Here is a 24,424-nt window from a genome sequence, read left to right as displayed (position 1 = left end):
TTAAGAAGTAAAATTCTTAATATACTCTTTAGCAAACAGACAATAGCTCAGCCCACCTTGGTGACTGCAGGCAGCCTTGTTAGATCTCCCGGACCTAGAATGCGGGTATCCCAGGAGAAGGGAGAAATCAGAGCAGGAAGTTCCTTGTTTTAATTCTAAGTATTCGAAGATCACTTAACAGGTCTGTACCCCCAGGCCTTAGTCACATTCCTAAAGAATCTTTAAAAGGGGGGATCCCCAACCTTTGGGTTGCTCCTCTCTGAGGTCGCCTGCACTTTCAAAGTGCATTACTTTTAACTTTTAACTTTCTCCAACCTTTCAAGGCACCTCTCCTTTCTGCGGTGGCCTGTACTTTTTCTCTCTTAAGTAAATTTAAATAATAAGTTTACTCGACTTCACTCCTGTGTCTCTGTCCTTCAATTGTTTGTCACAGTGGGGACAAGGACTGAGGAAAATACACAACGCTCCCCAACACACCTACATTTCTATAGGTAATCACAAGGGTGTGCAAGGGTTTATCTGGACAGAAGAGTTTGGGTGGAGCTCTCTTCTGCTGCAGCCTGGTCAAGAGACACGACTAATGCTTGTAAGAAATAAACAGGTTTCTTGACTTTATTAGTCCCTTTGCCTGATTTCAGTTTTAGAGGTATTTTGTCCCAGAATTTTCCCCCTGGAGTTACAGTGACATCGGACAAAGTATGAAAGGTTATTGAAATGTAGTTGTTGTAATTTGGATGAAGTTAAATCATTATCCCCACAAATAAACTGTTATAATAATAATGTTTATACAAGTCTCATGTTTACCACAAAGAAAAAAGATAATAGATTTAAAAAAGATTCAAGATTCAAGATAATTCATTGCAAAAATCATATCCCAAAGACAGCAAGAGGAACAAAAGAACTAATAAATAGGCAGTAACAATTACATTTAATATAATTGAATGAAACTCATAAATATAAAGGCATACAGTAGATGAATGGATAACATACATATATCTACCTATATGCTCTACAAGAGACACAGTTTAAATTTAAGGACACACAGGCTGAAAATGAAGGGATGGAAAAAAGATATTCCATGCAAATGGTAAATAGCAGGATGGTTAAACTAATATCAGATTAAAAATAAGATAAAAAGGCAAAGATGATTAAAAATGACAAAGGGTCATTTTCACAGGGAATTATAACAAATACAAATATTTATGTACCCAAAAACAGAGCACCAAAATATATAAAACAAATATTGATGCATCTGAAGTGACAGAGACCAGAATACCATAGTAGTAGTGAGACAGGGACCATAGATGTAGTCAGAGTAGGGTGAGGGCCTCTGGAGGGGGAAGGGTGAGATATTTGCAGTCAGAGCAATGTAACTACATGCAAGGAAACCCCCCTGATAAAACTCTATGTTAAACATTGAGCTCTAGAGTCATTCTTCAGTGAGATCAGGTAATGTTCCCCAGATAAAGAAGAGTAGCACGTTTTATTATGCTAACCATTTATAATCATGTGTAAGGTTCTCTTTAGCATACTAAAAGGCCCAGGCCTATGTGCTGTCTTTCTCCTTCAGATCTGATGAAGTGATTTTGCAAACTGGGCAACTAATTTAGCAAGTAAGCCCAGGCATAAACAACACAGTAAAAGGCAGGAAGGATTCCACCTTAAAGATAAGATTGCATTTTAATACACAAGAAGTTAAGAAGCTAGAAATTCTTAACTTACCCTTTAGCAAACAATACCGCAGCCCACCTTGGGGAGCTGAGCAGGTGGCCTTGTTTCCTGTGCCCCCAGACCAAGATGCTGGTATCTCAGGGAGAAATAATCAGAGGAAGTTGCTGGTGTTAAGTTAATTCTAAATATTCAGAGACCACTTAACAAGTCCACACCCCTAAGTTTTTTTCATGTTCTCAAAAAATCCTCAACTGTCTATAAAACCCCCTAGACAACACACCACTATGGACACTCTTGTCCCCTCCTGGCGTGATCCAGGAGCTCTGTCCTTTCACTTTATCTCTAAATAAAAGCCTGTACCTTGCTCTCCTACCTTGACTGTTTGTGAAACTCATTCTTCAGCTCCGCAAACAAGAGCCCTGGCATCAGTAGGAGGTATTGATACCTCACTCACAAAAATGGGCAGATCATCTGGACAGAAATTCAATAAGGAGTCAGCAGATTAGAATAACACAATTTATAAATTGTACCTTATAGACATATGCAGAACATTCCACTAACAGCAGCACTACACATATTCTTTCCAAGTGCACAGAATTTTTTCCAGGGTAGTTCACACAGCAGGGCACAAAACAAGTCAACTTCTTAATTTAAGGAGGTTGAAATCATTTCAAGTACCTTTTGTGAGTGCAATAGAATGAAATTGGAAATCAGTAAGAAAAAGAAGCAGAAAAATTCACAAATTCATAGAAATAAAAATATATACTTGAACAATCACTGAGCAAAGAATAATCAAAGGAAAATGGGAACTATCTCAAGACAAATGAAAATGAAAACACAACATGCAAACTATATGGGATAAACCAAAAGTATTGCTAAAAGAAAAGTTTATGGTGACTAACACCTAAACTTAAAAAGAAGAAATAGCTCAAGCAAACAAAATAACATTACACCACAAGGAACTATAAGCAGAACAAATTTAACCTGAAGTTAATGGAAAGAAGGAAAATATAAAGATTAGAGCAGAAATATATAAGTACATAATAGTAAAACAACATAAAAGTTAATGAGAATAAGAGTTGATTCCTTGAAAGATAAAATCAACAAACCCTTGGAGAGACTAGAAATGGCAAAAAAGAGAGGACTCAAGTGAGTAAATAAAATTGAAAAGGAGACATTGCAGCCAATGCCAAAGAAATGAGAAACATTATAAGGAACTTTATTGAGTTAAATTAGACTGTTAGATCATAAGGAAGTTACCCTTTAACTTTTGGTAACCACAAATTTAAAGCCTGCAATGGCAATAAGTACAAAACTATTGATAATCACCCTAAATGTAAATGGTCTGAATGCACCAATGAAAAGACATAGAGTCACTGAATGGATAAAACAACAAGACACATCTATATGCTGCCTACAAGAAACTCACTTCAAACCCAAAGCCACACACAGACTAAAAGTGAAGGGATGGAAAAAGATATTTCATGCAACTAATAGGCAGAAAAAAGCAGGCACTGCAGTATGTGTATCAGACAAAATAGACTTCAAAACAAAGAAAATAACAAGAGACAAAGAAGGACATTACACAATGATAAAGGGATCCTTCCAACAAGAGGATATAACCATTCTGAATATCTATGCATCCAACATAGGAGCACCTAAATATGTAAAACAGATACTAACAGAATTAAAGAGGGAAATAGAATACATTCATTTTAGGAGGCTGAAACACTCCGCTCACTTCAAAACACAGATAGAATTGGCAGAAAATAAGTAAGGAGACATAGGCACTAAACAACACATTAGAACAGATGGACATAACAGACATCTATGAACAGTCCATCCAAAAGCAGCAGATTACACATTCTTCTCAAGTGCGCATGGAACATTTTTAAGAATAGATCACATTCTAGGCCACAAAAAGAGGCTCAGTAAATTTAAAAAGGCTGAAATTGTAGCAACCAGCTTCTCAGACCACAAAAGGTATAAAAATAGAAATAAATTATACAAAGAAAACAAAGAAACCCACAAACACATACAGGCTTAACTACAAGCTCCTAAATAATCAATGGATCAATAACCAAATAAAAACAGAGAACAAGCAATATATGGAGAGAAATGACAACTCGGCATCACAAAATCTGTGGGATGTAGTGAAAGCCATGCTAAGAGGGGAGTATACTGCAATACAGGCTTACCTCAGGAAAGAAGAACAATCCCGTATGAACAATGTAAACTCAAAGTCAGTAGAAGATAGAACATAATAAAGATTAGAGCAGAAAAAATAGATAAACTCTTTGCTAGACTTATCAAGGGAAAAAGAGAGTCTATACACATAAACAGAATCAGAAATGGGAAAGGAAAAATCACTACAGTAACTACAAAAATACAAAGAATTATGAGAGAATACTGTGAAAAATCATGTGCTAACAAACTGGATAACCTAGAAGAAATGGAAAACTTTCTAGAAAAATACAAACTCCCAAGACTGACCCAGGAAGTAATAGAAAATCTGAACAGACCAGTTACCAGCAATGAAATTGAACTTGTAGTGAAAAAAAATAACTAAGAACAAAACCCCTGGACCAGATGGCTTCAGTGCTGAAATTAATAAAAAAATCAGTGAAGACCTAATATCAATCCTCCTTAAAGTTTTCCAAAAAGTAGAAGAGGAGGGAATACTTCCAAACTCATTCTATGAGGCCAGCATCACTCCACTACCAAATCCACTCAAAGACCCCACAAAAAAAATTACAGACCAATATCCCTGATAAACATAGATGCAAAATTACTCAACAAAATATTAGCAAATAGAACTCAAAAATACATCAAAAGATCATCCATTATTATGAAATAGGATTTATTCCAGGGATTTAAGGATGGCACAATAGTTGACAATCCATCAACATTGTATACCACATCAACAAAAAGAAAGATAAAGACCACATGATCATCTTCATAGATACTGAAAAACATTCGACAGAATTCAACATCCATTAATTATAATAACTCTAAAAGAAATGTGTATAGAGGGCAAGTACTTCAACATAATAAAGGCCATATATGAGAAACCCACATGTAACACAACCAACATCATACTTAACAGTGAGAAACTGAAAGCTTTTCCTTTAAGTTCAGGAAAAAGGAAAAATTGACCACTTTCCTCCTTTTATTCACCATACATCTGGAGGTCCTAGCCATAGCAATCAGACAACACAAAGAAATAAAAGGCCTCCAGATTGGTAAGGGAGAAGTTAAATCATCACTGTTTGCAGATGACATGCTATTGTACATAAAAATTGCTAAATAATACACCCCCAAACTACTAGAACTAATAACTGGATTCAGCAAAGTTGCAGGATACAAAATCAGGGCACAGAAATATGTTTCATTCCTATATATTAATGATGAACTAACAGAAAGAGAAATCAGGAAAACAATTCCACTTACAGTTGCGTCAAAATAATCAAATACCTAGGAATAAACTTAACCAATGATGTGAAAGACCTATACCCTGAAAACTACAAGACTCTCATGAGAGAAATTAAAGAAGATACTAATAAATGGAAATATATCCCATGCTCATGGGTAGGAAGAATTAATATTGTCAAAATGGTCATCCTGCCTAAAGCAATCTACAGGTTCAATGCAATCCCCATCAAAATACCAATGGTATTCTTCAACAAACTAAAGCAAATAGTTCTAAAATTCGTATGGAACCACAAAAGACACCAAATGTCCAAAGCAATCATGAGATGGAAGAATAAGGCTTGGGGGGATTACACTTCCTGACTTCAAGCTCTACTACAAAGCCACAGTAATCAAGAAAATTTGGTATTAGCACAGGGACATACCAACAGATCAGTGGAAAAGTATAGAGAGTCCCGATATAAACCCACACATATATGGCCAGTTAATATACGGTAAATGAGCCATGGGTATACAATGGGGAAATGACAGCCTCTTCAAAAACTGGTGTTGGCTAAACTGGACAGATACATGCAAGATAATGAAAGTGGATTACTGTTTGTAAGTCCGGGGAGAGGAAATTCTGGGGCAAAATACCTCTCAAACCAAAACCAGTCAAAGGGAGAAGTAAAGTTTAAAATCCATTTATTGCTTTCAAACTGCAGTCCAGGCACTTATTCCTTTCCTACTCCAGTGAAAACAAAACTGGTCCTCCTCTCCCCTCTCAGGTACAGATGAGCCCTCTTTGCCCAGGTAACTACCTATTGATATGGAGATGAACTTCTCTCCACCCCTGAGAAATGATGCAAATGCACTAAATCCATACTTCTTTCCACCTCTGAACGCCTATTGATATGCAGATGTGCTAAAGCCAGGCGAGATATTCTGGAAATACTACAATTTTACCCACACTGTCTAAATCCATAGACAAAAGTAAATTCAAAATGCATCAAAGACATGAATGTAAGTCATGAAACCATAAAACTCTTAGAAGAAAACATAGGCAAAACTCTCTGAATATAAACATGAGCAACATTTTCCTGAACATGTTGGGCAAGGGAAACGAAAGCAAAAATGAACAAATGTGATTACATCAAACTAAAAAGCTCCTGTACAGCAAACGTCACCACCAGCAGAACAAAAAGGCATCCTACAGTATGGGAGAATATATTCATAAATGACATACCTAATGAGGGGTTAAAATCCAAATATTTAAAGAACTCACACATCTCAACACCCAAAATTCAAATAACCCAATTAAAAAATGGGCAGAGGAGCTGAATAGACACTTCTCTAAGAAATTCAGATGACCAACAGACACATGAAAAGATGCTCCACATCACTAATCATCAAGGAAATGCACATTAGAACCACAATGACATAACACCTCACACCAGTTAGGAGGAACAACATTCAAAAGATAAGGAATAACAAATGCTGGTGAGGATGTAGAGAAAGGGGAAACTTTTACATTGTTGCTGTGAATGTAAATTAGTTCAACCATTGTGGAAAGCACTATGGAGGTTCCTCAACAAACTAAAAATAGAAATACCATTCGACCCAGGAATTCCTCTCCAAGAATTTACCTGAAGAAAACAAGATCCCAGATTCAAAAAGCCATATGCACCCCTGTGTTTATTGCAGCACTATTTATAATAGCCAAGATATGGAAGCAACCTAAGTGTCCATCAGTAGATGAATGGATAAAGAAAATGTGGTACGTATACACAGTGGAATATTATTCAGCCATAAGAAGAAAGCAAATCCTACCTTTTGCAACAACATGGATGCAGCAGAGGGTATTATGCTTGGTGAAATAAATAAGCCAGGTGGAGAAAGAGAAGTATATAATGATTTCACTCATTTATGGAGTATAACAACAAAGGAAAAACTGAAGGAAGAAACAGCTGCAGACTCACAGACTCCACGGAGGGACTCTTGGTTACCAAAGGGAAAGTGGGTGGGGATGGTGTGTGGGAAGGGAGGGAGAAGGGGATTGTCAACATAGAAAAATGTTACAGAATCATTTGCTATATTCTCCATGCTGTACTGCTATCCCCATGACCAACCTACATTGTGATTGAGGATTTTTGTGCCCCTTTGTCCACCTCACCTCCTCCCATCCTCCCCAAACCCTCCCACATGGTAACCACCAGTCCCTTCTCAGTGTTTATAAGTCTCCTGCTGTTTTGCTTTGTTTTTATATCCACATATAAATGAAATCATATGGTATTTATCTTTCTTCACCTCACTTATTTCACTTTGCATAATACCCTCTAGATCCATCCATGTTATTGCAAATCGCAGGATTTTTCTTTTAATGGCTGAATAATATCCCATTGTGTAAATATACATATACAGTGTATGCATATATATATTTACTTCTTTATCCATTCATCTATTAATGTAAACTAAGGTTGCTTCCATATCTTTATTGTAAATAAGCAGCAATAGACATTGGAGTGCATAAATCTTTTTGGATCAGGGAATTGTTTGGGTAAATTCCTAGAAATAGAATTGCTGGGTCAAATGGTATTTCTATTTTTAGGTTTTTTTTTGATGAACTTCCATACTGCTTTCCACAGTGCCTGTACCAATTGAAATTCCCAACAGTGTAGGAGGGTTTCCTTTTCTCCACATTCTTGCCAACACTTGTTATGCCTCGTGTTTTGGATAGTGGCTATTCTGATTAGTGTGAGTTAATATCTCATTTTGATTTGCATTTCACTGATGACGAGCAACATGGAGCATTTATCATGTGCTTGTTGGCAATCTGTGTTTCTTCATTTGAGAAATGTCTGTTCAGGTCCTCTGCCCATTTTTTAACAGAGTTATTTAACTTTTTTTTTGGTGTTAGGGCACTTGAGCTTTTATATATTTTGAGTGTTAACCCCTATCAGATAAATCATTTGTGACTATATTTTCCTATACTGTAGGTTGCCTTTTTGTTCTGCTAATGGTGTCCTTTGGTGTACAGAAGCCTTTTAGTTCAATGTAGTCCCACTTGTTCATTTTGTATTTTGTTGCCTTTGCCCAAGGAGATGTGTCTAGGAAAAATTGATCATATTTATGTTTAAGATATTTTTGCCTAAGTTTTCTTCTAAGAGTTTTATGATTTCATGACTTACATTTAGGTCTTTGATCCAGTTTGAATTCAGTTTTGTGTTTGGAGTTTGGCAGTAATCCTGTTTCATTCTCTTGCATGTAGCTGTCCAGTTTGACAGCACCAGCTGTTGAAGGGCTCTTTTTTCCCGGCTGTATATTCATGGTTTCTTTATCATATCATATATTAATTGACCATATATGTGTGGGTTTATGTCTCAGCACTCTATTCTTTTCCATTGATCTGTGGGTCTGTTTTTGTGACAGTAACATATTGTTTTGATTACTGTAGCTGTGTAGTAGAGCTTAAAGTCAGGGATTGTAATCCCCCATCTTTGTTATTTCCCAAGTTTGTTTTGGCTATTTGGAGTCTTTTGTGGTTTCATGTGAATTTTAGAACTATTTGCTCCTGTTCATTGAAAAATGCTGTTGGAATTTGATAGGGATTGGGTTGAATCTGTAAATTGTTTTTGGCAGGATGGCCATTTTGACAATGTTAATTTTTCCTATCCATGAGCATGAAATAGATTTCCACTTATTTGTGTCTTCTTTTAATTTCTTTCATGAGTGTCTTATAGTTTTAAGAATATAAGGTTTTCACTTCCTTGATTAGGTTTATTGCTAGGTATGTTATTCTTTTGATGCAATTGTAAAGGGAATTGTCTTTCTGATTTCTCCTTATGCTAATTTTTTGTTTGTATATAGGAATACAACAGAGTTCTGTGTATTAGTTTTGTACCCTGCAAGTTTACTGAATCCAGTTATCCTAATAGTTTTATTGGTGGAGTCTTTAGGATTTTCTATGTATAATATAATGTCATCTGCAAATAGTGACAATTTTTCTTCCTAACAATTTGGATGTCTTTTATCTCTTTGTGTTGTCTGATTGCCATGGCTGGGAACTCCAGTATTATGTTGAATAAAAGTGGTGAGAGTGGACATCCTTTTCTTATTCCTGTTCTTAGAGGAAAGGCTTTCAGCTTTTCAACATTAAGTATGATGTTAGCTGTTGGCTTGTCATATATGGCATTTATTGTGTTGAGGTACATACTCTCTTTGCCCATTTTGTTGAATGTTTTATCACAAATGGATTCTGAACTTTATCAAATGCATTTTCAACATCTTTTGAGCTGATCATATGTTTTCTATCCTTTTTGTTAATGTGGTGTATCACATTGATTGATTTATGAATATTGTACAATTCTTGAATTCCTGGGATAAATCCAACTTGGTCATGATTGGTGATCCTTTTGATGTATTTTTAAAAATTCAGTTTGCTAATGTTTTAAGGGATATTTACTTCTATATTAATCAGAGATATTGATCTACAATTTTCTTTTATTGTAGTGTTGTCTGGTTTTGGTATTAGAGTGATGCTGACCTCACAGAAGAATTTTAGAAATATTCCCTCCTTTTCTACTTTTCAACATACTTTAAGAAGGATGCGTTAGCTCTTTAAATGTTTGGTAAAATTCAGTTGTGAAGCCATCTGATCCTGGAATATATTTTGGGGAATTTTTTTTATTACCTATTCAATTTCTTTATTGGTGATTTGTCTGTTCATATTTTCTGTTTCTCCTGGATGAGTCTTAGAAGTTGTATGTTTCTAAGAATCTGTCTCTTTCTTCTACATTTTCTAATTTATTGGCATAAAAATTTTCATAGAATTCTGTAATAATTTGTATTTCTGTGGTATTTATTGTGACTATTCCTTTTTCATTTCTGATTGTGTTTATGTCCTCCCTCTTTTTTCCTGATAAATCTGGCTAGGAGTTTGTCTATTTTGTTTATCTTCTCAAAGAACCAGCTCTGTGTTCCATTGACTTTTTCTACTGTTTTATTCTTCTCTTTTTTTTATTTATTCTAGCTCTGATCTTTATTATGTCCCTTCTTGTACTAATTTTGGGTTTCAGTTGTTCTTCTTTTTCTAGTTTCTTTATTTGTGAGCATAGACTCTTTCTTTGGATTATTCTTGTTATTTGAGGGAGGCCGATTTGCTATGTACTTTGCTATTAGAACTGCTTCTGTGGCACCCCATAAATTTTGTACTGTTATATTCTTGTTTTCATTTGTCTCCATGTATTGCTGGATTTCTGTTTCGACTTGTTCATTGATCCATTGATTATTTAGGAGCATGGTGTTTAGCCTGCATGTGTTTATGAGTTTATTTTATTATTGTTTTCTTCATGTAATTTATTTCTAGTTTATACCTTTGTGGTCTGAGAAGTTGCTTGATACAATTTCAATCTTTTTAAGTTTATTGAGGTTCTTTGTGGTCTAGTATATGATCTATTCTGGAAAATGTTCCACGTACACTGGGAAAATGTGTAACCTGCCACTTTTGGTTGGGATGTTCTTTATATATCTATTAAATTCATCTGATGTATTGTGTTGTTCAGGGCCTCTTTTTCCTTATTTATTTTCTTTCTGGTTGATCTGTTCATTGATGTAAGTAGTGTGTTAAAGTCCCCTAATATGAGTGAATTGCAAACTGTTTCTCCGTGTAGTACTGTTAGTATTGTTTTACATATTTAGGTGCTGCTATTTTAGGTGCATACATGTTTATAATCATTATATCGTCTGTTGGGCTGATTACTTTATTATTATGTAATGCCCTTTTTTGCCATTTGTGATTTTCCTTGTTTTGAGGTCTATTTTGTCTGATGTAAGTACTGCTTCTCCTGTTATTTTCTACCTATTATTTGCATGTGATATCTTTATCCATCCATTTACATGCAGTTTATGTATGTTGTCAGGTTTGAAATGAGTCTCTTGTAGTAGCATATGTATGGGTCTTGTTTCTTCATCAGTTATGCTGCCCTGTGTCTTTTGGTGCATTCAGTCCATTTATATTTCGGTGTGTATTTATTGCCATTTTAGTAATTCTTTTATTGATGGGTTTTTTAAGTTCCTCTTTGTTCCTTTTTACCTCTCTTGTACTCTTCTCTTGATGGTTTCTTTTAATATTATGATTTGATTTCTTTTTTAAATGTTTTTTGTGTATCTATTATAGGCTTAAGTTTCTGGTTATGATAGGGTTAATATACAGTTCATAAATATATAACAGTCTATATTCAGTTGATGGTTATTCTATTTCAAGTGCAATCTAAAAGTACTTCTTTTTTCTTCTTCTTCCTTCACACTTTATTTATTAGATGTCATAATCTGTATTTTTATGTATCCCTTAACTGATTTTGTATATTATTTTACTACTTGTTTTTTTAGCTACATACTTTGTTAGTAAGTAATTGGTTTACTACCTTGACTGTGGGTTCATTTTCAGTTATGAAAAATTTTTAGGCTTAAGAACATTTCTATCTACAGAAGTCCCTTTAACATATCCTGTAAGGCCAGTTTAGTGTTAGTGAATTCTTTTAACTTTTGTTTATGTGGGAAAATTTTAATCTTTCCTTTAATTCTGAATGATGACCTTCCTGGGTACAAAACATCTTGGTTGAAGGTTCTTCTGTTTCAATACACTAAATATTTTATGTCACTCCCTTCTGGTCTGTAAATTTTCTGCTGGGAAATCTGCTGATAACTTTATGGATAACAGTCTGCCTCTCTCTTGCTGCTTTTAATGTTTGATTTTATCTTTAATCTTTGCCATTTTTGTTATTTTGTGCCTTGGTGTTGTTTTCCTGGGGTTCCTTTTGTTAGGGGCTCTCTGTACTTCAGGACTTTGGTATTTATTTCTTTCCCCAGACTGGGGAAGTTTTCAGCTTTTATTTCTTCTAAGAGACTTTCTTCATTTCTGTCCCTCTCTTCTGCCTCTGGTATCCTTATTATGTGAATATTGTTTCATTTGTAGTTGTCACACAGCTCTTAGCATTCTTTCATTCCTAGAGATTCTTATTTCTCTCTGTTACTCAGATTGGTTGTTTTTCTGATTTCTAATTTCCATCTCATTGTTTTCTCCTCTATTTGAAGCAATCTAATATTCATCCCCATTGTATTTTTCATACAGTTATGCTATTCTTCTTCTCTGAGTGGCTCTTTTAAAATCTTCTATCTCTTTGTTAAAGTTATCCCTGAGATTATCAATTATTTTCTGCAGAACAGTGAGCATATTTATGACTGTCACTTTGAAGTCTTTATCAAGAGGATTGGTGATCTCTGTTTCACTTACCCTCTTTCTGGTGTCTTCTGTTTTGTTTAAAACATTCCTTTGCTTCCTCATTTTGTCTGGTTTTCCATGATTCCTTCTATGTGTTATATAGATCTCCCTTTTGTCTAGAGAATAATGGATTTATGATGAAGGTGTACTGTGGTACCCAGAATCTCAATACTCTGCTCTACAGCTCCTGGTTCTCCTTTGCAAGGGAGCCACAATTACTGTTGGTGGGCTGTGGGCAGGCCACCTTTCTGCCTGTGTGCTGGCAGTAGCTGAACTTTGTAAGCAGAAGCTGACAGCTTGCCTCACTTGGCCATTCATGAACCAAACGTCAGTGCTTCTGCTGGGATATTTGTGGTTGGGGCTTCCCTCTGCCTCTTCCAATTACTTGCCTTGTGGTGTGTGGGGGGCAGGTGCACAAGGGAGCGCAGCATGGGGCTATGCCAACAGGGAGGGTAAAGGAGTGTTTGGAGCTGGCTCCCACATGTGCTTCTCCAGTTTGGCTGAGAGAGGGCTGGGAAAACTGGAAAAGCCTCCCTCTGCCAGCCAAGCAGGAAAGTCTGATTGCTGCTGGGCATGTATATCAGGAGAGTGGGTGGGTGCACTGTGAAGTCCTTCAGGGCTGAGCCACCAGTGAGGGTGATGGAGCATTTGGGGCTGGCTTCCATGATTGCTTGACAGTTGCCCAGAGGGAGGCCTGGGAAAGCATCACCTACCTGCACTTTTTATTTTGGAGAGAGCTCCCTGTAACCCCCATGCCTCTGTTACCCTGCTGCTGGTAAATCTCTCAAATTGCCACCACTGAGTTGGGTCTCAGTGGGACTGATGGAGCTTGAATGTCCTCCATAAGTGACAGGAGTCTCAGCCTCCCAAGTACTCCATCTCTCCCAGGTGTCCAGCCCCATTAACCACCAAAGCTCAATGCATTGTGTATTCATTTTCCCAGGGCCATATGTGCAGGATTCCTCCTCTCTTCTTCATCAGTATAGATAGACTGTTCTGAAGTCTTCAGGTTATTTTTAAGGGTAGTTTTATTTCTGTACTTATTCTTTGGTGTGTATGTGGGAGGTGGTTGCCTTCCTACTTTACCATCTTTTCCCCAAGGTCACGATAGGCTTTAAATTCAGCCTAAACAAAGAAAATTTTAAAAACTTGTTTTTAATTAAAAAGACATCTGGAAATTACAGCTTATTTTTAGTTCTCTGATGTTATTCTGATTATACAAAGTCTTTTGAAAGAAAGTCTTTCCACAAAGTCATTAACATTTTGCATCATTCTCTTTAAATACACCCTAAAAGAAGTACAGAAAAGATCATCTGTTGCCAAAGACACTGTGAAATGGCAAATTTCAGTAGGTGAGAGACAAAACAAGGAACAAAACTTGACTTGTACCAGCCTTTGAGTTTTGGGTGCCAGGGCTTCACTGGTACAAATTATTCGAAAAGCAATCCCTATGGCAGCAGTCTACTCTATGTTTGATAACTGTACCCACATGATCAGAAGAGATAGAAAAATAAAGCAAAACTCAAGCCCTAGACAGAACTGGTGAGATATTTTTCTTCTACAATTTATGTAAAAGGTTTGTAGAGGAAGGGAATTCAATCAAATTGCAATATTTCGAATGCTTGTGATACAATTGGAAGACACCATCCTCAGAAAGAAGGGGAGAACAAAATTGAGATAAGAAATAAAATGCATCTATATATTATCATGAGATGAGATAGCATGATTGTGAATAAGAAAATACCAATAATTTCCAAAGAAATTGTGGCATTATCACTTTCAAATGTTCAGAATGTGGATGAAGGAATTGATTCAAGGAGAAAGAAAATCTCCTCTGGGAATTTATGCTGTGGACAGTAAAGGCACAGTTCCCAGGCTAATATTTCAATGCTCAATTTATTCTAGATGAGAACCAAGCAACATAATTCACAATTGTCAAAAATTGCTATTATTGGGCTCTCTTAAATTGAAGAGTTCACTCAGTGGAGCAGAGTAATCTTTTCAACATTCCAAAATAAAAGACAAAAATAATAACAAGTAAGAAGAGTATGAAGATGTACTTGAGGATGAAGTTAAGTTGTTGTTGTTACTGTTATGACCATTATTATCATTATCTGATTTTGTATTGTGTAAGGGAAGAACACCTGTATTGCTACTCTCTCAACTCTAAAACACAGACCTGGGGAAACCCACCCTTGTATCTTCACATAAAGCTTGAGAGCCAGGCACAGTGCAGAGCAAAGGAACAGATGAGAGCACATATCGGATCAGGAGAAGTTGTAAGCACTAAACTTGACAGATCTGCATGGGATGTGTTCTCAGATGAATGAACTTCCCAATGATTACTTATGGTACTGTGTAATTCTATCCTAACCTGTATGACTCAAGGAATCTTTTACATCTGTGGCGTGGTTTGAGGAATAGTCTTAAACCATTGGGATCAAAATTATTCCATATAAGTGAAATGCCTTACTAAATTTCACCACTGAAGTTTCCTACATTTAAATTAAATATTATCTTCCTACTTAGCCAATTTAAAGTACTTTTCAGTGATAACTTTCTCCAGGAATATTTAGTGAGCCCTAAGTGGAAGAACTAATATAAACCATCATGGCTTGAGAGATTAAAAAGATGAGTGAAGAATGGAGTGTTTCCTTTTAATCTTTTTTTGGCTTCTTTTTCCATTTTTCAGTTAAAAATATTTTTAATATCAAGTAAAAGTATTTCTTTGGGTATCCTCAACATTGAGTTTGAAGATGGAGAAAATACCAGAGATTTCACTTCCCCTTCATTCGAATCAAACAGGTCTTGATGTGTCCTCAGATGTTTCTTTTATTGTTTTATATATATATTTAAAATCTCTGTCTCCTTGTCAGGGTTTTATTTTCTATCCCAGGATGACACAGTTGTTTAAATTTCATACTCCAAATAACTACAAATATAACAGTGAAAATGAATGTTTCTCATTTCACACATGGGATAAAAAATCCCATGATGCTAAAGGATTTATCCAGCACCATTATCTCAGTATCAGATATGTGTAATTTTGAGTTATCGCTCTACTATGTGACCCACCTCCTGACCGACTGTAAGAGTTTGAACACTCAGGGAGTATTTAAAAGGGAAAATGTGGGCTCATCTTCACTTCTTTGCCAAAAATAAGGAAAACTTTTACTAAAATATCATTGTTACCACATTCCCCAAAAGAGAAGTTGTTTTAAAATTGAGCTGAGTGCTTTATACAGAACAAGAACTAGTAAAGTTTTAGAACAAACAGAAGAGAAAATCTTAGTAAAAGGTGAGGGAAGTGAGACTCCTGCTTTGTTGTGTGACTTAGAGGGTTTGCTTTCTCTCTGGTCTTTGTTTCATCATTTTAAGTGAACAAATGGACTATTATATTGAGGTAAGATGATCAGGATATGCAAACATCAATATCTTTAATTATGCATGCCAAGAAGCTGTAAGCACCCATTTTCTATTTTCAGCTATCGTGACCATCCATTTGTTTGGAGTTAGAAATGAATGTAGGTCCTTGTTATGTTTTTCTTTCAGATAATCTAATTGCCTCATGAAACCTTGGCCTGATAATTCTATGGAAAAAATAAACAATGTGACTGAATTCATTTTCTTGGGTCTTTCTCAGAACCCAGACGCTGAAGAAGTTTGTTTTGTGGTGTTTTCTTTCTTCTACACAATCATTCTGGGAAACCTCCTCATCATTCTGAGTTTCTGTGGGTAATTATAGAAGTCTCCTTTGTGTTTCTTTCTCAATTACTTGCCTTTTGTGGTATTTGTTACTCTTCTGTCACAGCTCCTAAAATGATTGTTGAACAATTAGCAAAGAGTAAAACTATCTCCTATGTGTGGTACATGTTGCAACTCTTTGGGGCCTGTTTCTTTGGTTGCACTGAGATCTTCATCATTACTGTAATGGCTATGATAATTATGTGGCTATTTGTAAACCCCTACACTACGTGACCATCATGGATCATGAAAGATGCAATAAAATGTTTCTGGGGATGTGGGTAGGAGGGTTCTTACACACCATTATCCTCGTGACTCTGGTAGTCCGGCTACCCTTCTGTGGACCCAGAGAGATTGATCACTACTTTTGTAATGTGCACCCTGTGCTGAAACTTGCCTGCACAGACACATACCTTGTTGGAGCTGCTGGGACAGTCAACAGTAGTACCATCACTCTATAGGGCTCTGTTACATTGTTAATATCCTGCACCATCATCCTGGTGTCCCTGAGAAGGCAGTCAGCAGAAGGTAGATGCAAAGTTCTCTCCACCTGTGGCTCCCACATTCGTGTGGTCATCATGTTCTATGGTCCCTGTACTTTCATGTATATGCACCCTGATACTACCTTTAAAGAAGATAAGACGGTGGCTGTATTTTACACCATTATCACCCCCATGTTAAATCCCCTCATTTATACACTGAGAAATGCATAAGTAAGGAATACAGTGAAGAAACTGTAGAGCAGGAAGATTTTCTGGGAGGCTAATGGTAAATAGTCATAAAAGTCACAATCTAAGCTGGATGTTCATAAATGTTCCCATGTGTACAATGAAGAAAGTAATAGCAAACAGACAGGGTTTTCTTGGAGGAACAACAAAAGAATAACACATTCTATAGAAGTAAAGTATTATGTATCTAATTATAATTACTTATTAGAAAACACATATGTAATTAATAATTGATTATATCAGTTATAATATTTCACATTCAGAAAGTTTTCTGAAATACCTAGGACAGAAAAATCATATTAAACTCAGAAACTCAGCATGATCTTAATTGCATTCAGTATGTATATGTTGTATGAACAAAAAATGCATACATAAAACATAATGTTATCTGAGCTAAAGCGTTCTGATATCAGTCTTTCAAACCAGTGGAAACAGAGCCCAGTAATTTGGAATGGGAGAAGGAGGTGTAAGCACAATGTGAAAGATAAAAATTACAGGCTTAAGAAAACAAAAGACCTGTTCTCATCCTCTTGGGAAAGCTTTTCTTTTCTCTATGATTCATTTCTTTCTTTTTAAATAAAAGCAATAGGGAAGAGGAAAGGAATTACCTCTAAGATGCCTATTTTAATTATAACATCCCACTAATATGCTTCTGCTAACTGACTCTAATCACTCCTTGTAGTCTATAGGCAGCAGTCCCTATTAATGTAAATTATTACTAGAAATGAAGTAAAGAAAATTAAAGCAAGACATCTGTGATAAATAGGTCATTGTGAGTCAATCTACAGGGTAAGCACAATTAGCTGAAATGCCTGGTTGGGGAACTGTATTTCCTCCAAGCAGCTTTACTCAGTACAGTGAGACATTTGCTTCTTTGACTAATGTAACCTGATATCCAGCTGTGGATTCCAGAGATACTCATTCCAAACAAGCAAATATGTCTTTCCGATGTGAAATGACACTTAAACCAATGACACATTCCTCCTTCACATCCCACAAGCTGGGCTTTATTTTCCTTTAACAAATAAACCATCACTGATTATCTTTCTGCCATTGATTCATTGTTTATTCCACAATCTGATTATTCAACTTACTGCCTATTCCAGTGTTTATAGCTGTGGGGTCTGTTTATATACATAAATTATGTTAAGGACCGTGCACAGTTAGGGCTTTAAAAAAAGACCTCTGAGGTTGATGTTGATGTGGTCACATTAAAGATAAACATCAAAGACAGAAAGACATCTGAACTAGAAGTCATAATTGAGAAACCCTTGCACTGTACTCACACAAATATTTGTTTATTGATCTAGCTTGTACATTCATTGGAACTCTATGAGGCTCCACTTGTTCAATTGTAAAACGATGACTATGTCAGTGCTACTCAAACTTGTCTCATCATGAAGGATTTTTGAAGCATAATAGTATCTATTGTAAAAGTTTCTGATCCAGTAAGCCAGGGTTAAGGGATGAAGACAACTCTGTTTTTAACAAGCTCCTCTGATAATTTTTATACAATCAGTGGCACTTCTGGGAACAGTGGACTAGATGGACTAGATACTTATGTCATTAGAGCACAAGGGGTCTATGAGTCCATGAAACCTAAGGAGTCCTACCTTTGAATATATACCCCAATCTGTTCTGCTAATCAACACAAAGGAAAGGAAACCAGACCTGGACTTAGAAAATAACAGAATAAATGAATGTTACCTATTTAATAATCAATCTCCACAATACACTTTATTTTATGTCTTTGCATTATCAAGTCTTGAATATCAAGGGATATTAGTTTTATTGAAAGTCTGTAGTCCCTAAGAAGGTAAAAACTGATAGATTCATTAATCTCAAAGAGCAAGAACTAGAACATATGAAATAGTATCCAAGGTTTCTCCAGTGAATTTACAAACATATTTCTGTTCACAGAAGTTCCTTAGAACAATCCCATTCAGAGGAGCAGAGAACCTCCTCCTGGTTCCTTGGCAGGAGATGACCACGAATAAGGAGAAATCAAAATTCTCTCCAGTTCAGGATGTGACTTTGGTGTTACTCTGGTCAACAACATCTCATGTCATAGGTGTGAGATCACCACATTGGCTGCCAACCATGTAGTTTTAGCATCTTTTACTTTTATTACCTTACTTTTGCAAGCTGGCAGATGTACCTTGGATTAGAGCCTTGTGGATGAAAATAATTGTCAACCCTCTTCATTTTCCAGATGAATATTTTAATTCAATGTGGTAAACAATGTCTCTACCTTCAAACCAGTGGATAAACTTTTTGTCCCTTGAGTAGCAAAAACATATTTTAAATATACATGACTGCACTGCTCAATTGAATATACAAAGATAGCTTTTGAAATCCTCCATATGTTCCCTTTTCTCTTTTAAGGATATCCAGGAGATTAAAACATTTATCACATGTTAGTCTCCAGAAGTTCATCATTTAATATTACCCAAGTGGTAACCCCTCACTTTGACAGTGTTCTGGTGTCTCCATGTCTTTCATGATGGCCAGTTGGTCCTGTTTCATTATAAGGTATAATGTAACTTCAGCACCTGATTCAGATAATCGAAAATACTCTTTACATTTTAGTGCAAAAACTCCATCAACATTGTAGAGACAGACAATCCTGAGCTTACATACCAGTCAATGGTTATTCAAACATCACAGTTTCAGAAAAGACTAAGATAACACTGCCACTTTATACATGAGAACAGTAAGAGCTACATGGTATATTTCTGAGCCCACCCTGAGGTCTAGAATTAAGCCAAATTAAGCCCAATGTATATAGGCTGATACTAACTACCCACAGACACATGAATGAGATTTATTTGTTATTGTATAGGTCACAAGAGGTAAGATGGCTTGTTACATGGCGTTATTGATCTGGCTAACCCAAGAAAAGCAAGGTCAAATTGTAGAAGTGCGGATTCTGAGGGTTGTTCTTAATACAACTTCCCATACATTTAGTTTAAGTTATTTGGAATGGAACAGTGTAAAAGGACAAGCTAGAGAGAATGGATATGAGAGACAGGACATAACCTTAATTGTACACACAAACATCAAATTATAAATACCTAAGTATGCAGCCAGCCTGTCTCCCACTATTTTGCCCATGGAGAACACGTAGGAATGGATGGACACAATATTAACCATGCCTGGGAGGATTCCTTTTTACCCATCCTTTGTTGATAAGTTATAAGAAGAGAGTTAACAAAAGATAAATGTGAGTCATTTTCAAAGAGACTTCTGAAAGACCTGTCTCTTTTTGGGAGATACCACGTAGTAAAAATGCCACAATAAGCAAATTTAATTCATTATCAAAAAATGTGGCTTACATACACAGCAGTAACATGAGAATTGCACATCACCCTAAGCAACTTAGACATTTTGTTCAATTCCATCTACCAGAAGTGGACAATCCTACCAAGAGGTATTTGCCACCAGGTTAACATCAAACACAACCATGACTTGATCTGCAATTGTCTTTCTTTTTTCTTTAAGGTATCATTGATATACACACTTATGAAGGTTTCACAAGAAAAACAATATAGTTATTACATTCACCCTTATTATCAAGCCCCCATACCCCACTGCAGTCACTGTCCATCAGTGTAGTAAGATCCACGGAGTCCCTATTTGTCTTTACTGAGCTACGCTGTCTTCCCCGTGACCTGACACACACCATGTGCACCAATCGTGATACCCCAGAATCCCCTTCTTCCTCCCTCCCCAGCTGCCTTCCCCCACCCCTCCCCTTTGGTAACCACTAGTCCCTTCTTGGAGTCTGTGAGTCTGCTGCTGTATTGTTCCTTCAGTTTTGCTTTGTTGTCATACACCACAAATGAGGGAAATCATTTGGTATTTGTCTTTCTGTGCCTGACTTATTTCATTGAGCATAATACCCTCTAGCTCCATCCATGTTGCTGCAAATGGTAGGATTTGTTTCTTTCTTATGGTGGAATAGTACTCCGATGTATATACGTACCACATCTTTATCCATTCATCTACTGATGGACACTTATGTTGCATTCATATCTTGGCTATTGTAAATAATGGTGCACTAAACATTGGTGTGCATCTGTCTTTTTGAATCTAAGAAGTTGTTTCCTTTGGGTAAATTCCTAACAGTGGAATTTCTTGGACAAATGGTATTACTAATTTAGTTTTTTGAGGAGCCTCCATATTGCTTTCCACAATGGTTGAACTAGCTTACATTCCCAACAACAGTGTAAGAGGGTTCCCCTTTCTCTGCATCCTCACCAGCATTTGTTGTTCCTAGTCTTTTCTATGTTGGCCATCCTAACTGGTATGAGGTGATATCTCATTGTAATTTTAATTTGCATTTTCCTGATAATTAGCAATGTAGAGCATCTTTTCATGTGCTTATTGGCCATCTGAATTTCTTCTTTGGAGAAGTGTCTGTTCAGATTCTCTGCCCAATTGTTTTGTATCATTAATCTACAATTACATGAGGAACATTATGTTTACTAGACTCCTCCATCACCAAGTGCCCCCCCCACATGCCCCATTACAGTCACTGTCCATCAGCATAGTAAGATGCTATAGAGTCACTCCTTGTCTTCTCTGTGCTATACTGCCTTCCTGGTGCCCCCACCCCATGTTATGTGCTAATCATAATGCCCCTTTATCCAATTATCACTCCTTTCCCACCCATCCTCCCCAGTCCCTTTCCCTTTGGTAACTGTTAGTCCATTCTTGGGTTCTGTGAGTCTGCTACTGTTTTGTTCCTTCAGTTTTTTCTTTGTTGTTATGCTTCACAGATGAGTGAAATCATTTGATAGTTGTCATTCTCTGCCTGGCTTATTTCACTGAGCATAATAACCTCTAGCTCCATCCATGTTGTTGCAAATGGTAGGACTTTTTTTCTTCTTAAGCCTGAATAATATTCTATTTTGTATATGTACCACATCTTTATCCATTCATCTACTGTTGAACCCTTAGGTTGCTTCCATATCTTGGCTATTGTAAATAGTGCTGTGATAAACATAGGGGTGCATATGTCTTTTTGAACCTGGAATCCTACATTCTTAGGTTATATTCCTAGGAATAGAATTCCTGGGTCAAATGGTATTTCTGTTTTTAATTTTTTTAAGAATGTCCATACCACTTTCGATAATAGTTGGTCTAGTTTACATTCCCACCAGCAGTGTAGGATGGTTCCCCTTTCTCTGCATCCTCACCAGCATTTGTTGTTCCTAGTCTTTTCTATGTTGGCCATCCTAACTGGTGTGAGATGATAACTGCTTTGTGGTTTTAATTTGAATTTCCCTGATAATTAGCGATGTGGAGCATCTTTTCATGTGCTTGTTGGCCATTTGAATTTCTTCTTTAGAGAAGTGTCTGTTTATATCCTCTGCCCATTTTTTAATAAGGTTATTTGCTTTTTGGGTGTTGAGGTATGTGAGTTCTTTATATATTTTGGATGTTAACACTTGTCAGATACGTCATTTACAAATATATCCTCCCATACTGTATGATGCCTTTTTGATCTGCTGATGGTGTCCTTTGTTGTACAGAATCTCTTTAGCCTGATGTAGTCCCATTTATTTATTTTTTATTTTGTTTCCCTTGCCCAAGGAGATGCCTTCGGGAAAAAGTTGCTCATGTTTATATTTAAGTGATTTTTCCTGTTTTCTTCTAAGAGTTTTATGTTTTCATGACTTACATTCAGGTCTTTGATCCATTTTGTGTTTAATTTTGTGTATGGAGTTAGAAATCCAGTTTAATTCTCTTGCATGTAGCTGTCCAGTTTTGCCAACACCAGTTGTTGAAGGGACTGTCACTTCCCCACTGTATATCCATGGCCCCTTTATCGTATATTATTTGACCATATATGCTTGGGTTTATATCTGGGCTCTCTGTTCTGTTCCATTGGTCTATAGGTCTGTCCTCGTGTCAGTACCAAATTGTCTTGATTACCATGGTTTTGTAGTATACCTTGAAGTTGGGGAGCATAATCCCCCTGGAATTGTATTTCTTATCTCCTTTTCAGCATACTTAATTATTTTCCTGCCTCCCCTTGTGTTCTAAGTTCCTTAATTTTCTATCTAGGCAGTACACTCTCAGGGTCTTTTTGGAAGAGAGAAAATATATTTGAAACCTTCATGAACCTTGGCTAATTTTTGTAAATGCAGTGCTCTCCTTAAAACGTGGATTCCTGTCATCAGTAATACTTAAAGTGCATGTATTTCAATTTCTTAGTGGTGTGTATGGTCAAGAGGATGGAGCACTAGAAAAAGATCAGGTCTGTGTATACCACATGTGTAAAGTTGGTGAAAACCCCTGCCAGGCCTCAGTTCTCAGTTGTCTTTTTTTAATTTAATTAATTAATTTTTTTTTGTTTTTGAGAGGGCATCTCTCATATTTATTGATCTAATGGTTGTTAACAACAATAAAATTCTATATAGGGGACTCAATGCACAATCATTAATCAACCCCAAGCCTAATTCTCAACAGTCTCCAATCTTCTGAAGCATAATGACCATATTCGTACATGGTGAACAAATTCTTACATAGTGAATAAGTTCTTACATGGTGAACAGTGCAAGGGTGGTCATCATAGAAACTTTTTGTTTTGATCATGCATTATGAGCTATAAACAATCAGGTCAAGTATGAATATTCGTTTGATTTTTATACTTGATTTATATGTGAAGCCCACATTTCTCCCTTATTATTATTGTTATTATTTTTTTTTTAAATAAAATGCTGAAAGTGTGGTAGGTAGATGCAAGATAAAGGTAGAAAACATAGCATAGTGCTGTAAGACGGCAAATGTAGATGATCAGGTGTGTGCCTATAGACTAAGTATTAATCTAAGCTAGACAAGGGCAACAAAACATCCACGGATGCAGATTTCTCTCAAAACAGGGGGGGTGAGGTTCTAAGCCTCACCTCTGTTGATCTCCAATTTCTCACCTGATGCACCCCTGTGACTGTGCCTGTCTTAGGTTGTTCCTCCCTTGAGGAATCTTACCGTCTCTGGCTAACCAGTCATCTTCCAGGCCCATACAGGGAAATGTAAAGTTGGTGAGAGAGAAGCAATATTGTTTGAAAAGGTTAGCTTTTTACCTCTTTGCAAATTCATGCCCTGTGGCTTTTTTTTGAGAGGGCATCTCTCACATTTATTGATCAAATGATTGTTAACAACAATAAAACTCCATATAGGGGACTCAATGCACAATCATTAATCAACCCCAAGCCTAATTCTCATCAGTCTCCAATCTTCCGAAGCACAACGAACAAGTCCCCACATGGTGAACAAATTCCTACACAGTGAACAAGTTCCCACATGGTGAACAGTACAAGGGCAGTCATCACAGAAACTTTCGGTTTTGATCACGCATTATGAACTATAAACAATCAGGTAAAATATGAATATTCGTCTGATTTTTATACTTGATTTATATGTGAATCCCACATTTCTCCATTATCATCATTATCATTATTATTATTATTACTATTATTATTTTTTAAATAAAATGCTGAAGTGGTAGGTAGATGCAAGATAAAGGCAGAAAACATAGTTTAGTGCTGTAAGAGAGCAAATGTAGATGATCAGGCTTGTGCCTATA

General features: G+C 36.4%; 1 pseudogene; it reads left to right on the top strand.

The window, feature by feature from the left end:
* Nucleotides 1–15,950: 15,950 nt before the first annotated feature.
* Nucleotides 15,951–16,878, top strand: LOC130681504 (olfactory receptor 4S2-like; annotated as a pseudogene).
* Nucleotides 16,879–24,424: the final 7,546 nt, after the last annotated feature.

The sequence above is a fragment of the Manis pentadactyla genome, chromosome 18, assembly GCF_030020395.1.
Source record: "Manis pentadactyla isolate mManPen7 chromosome 18, mManPen7.hap1, whole genome shotgun sequence".
Classification (NCBI taxonomy): Eukaryota; Metazoa; Chordata; class Mammalia; order Pholidota; family Manidae; genus Manis; species Manis pentadactyla.
The sequence above is the reverse complement of the archived record's forward strand: the minus strand, read 5'-3'. Positions and strand labels throughout refer to the sequence as shown.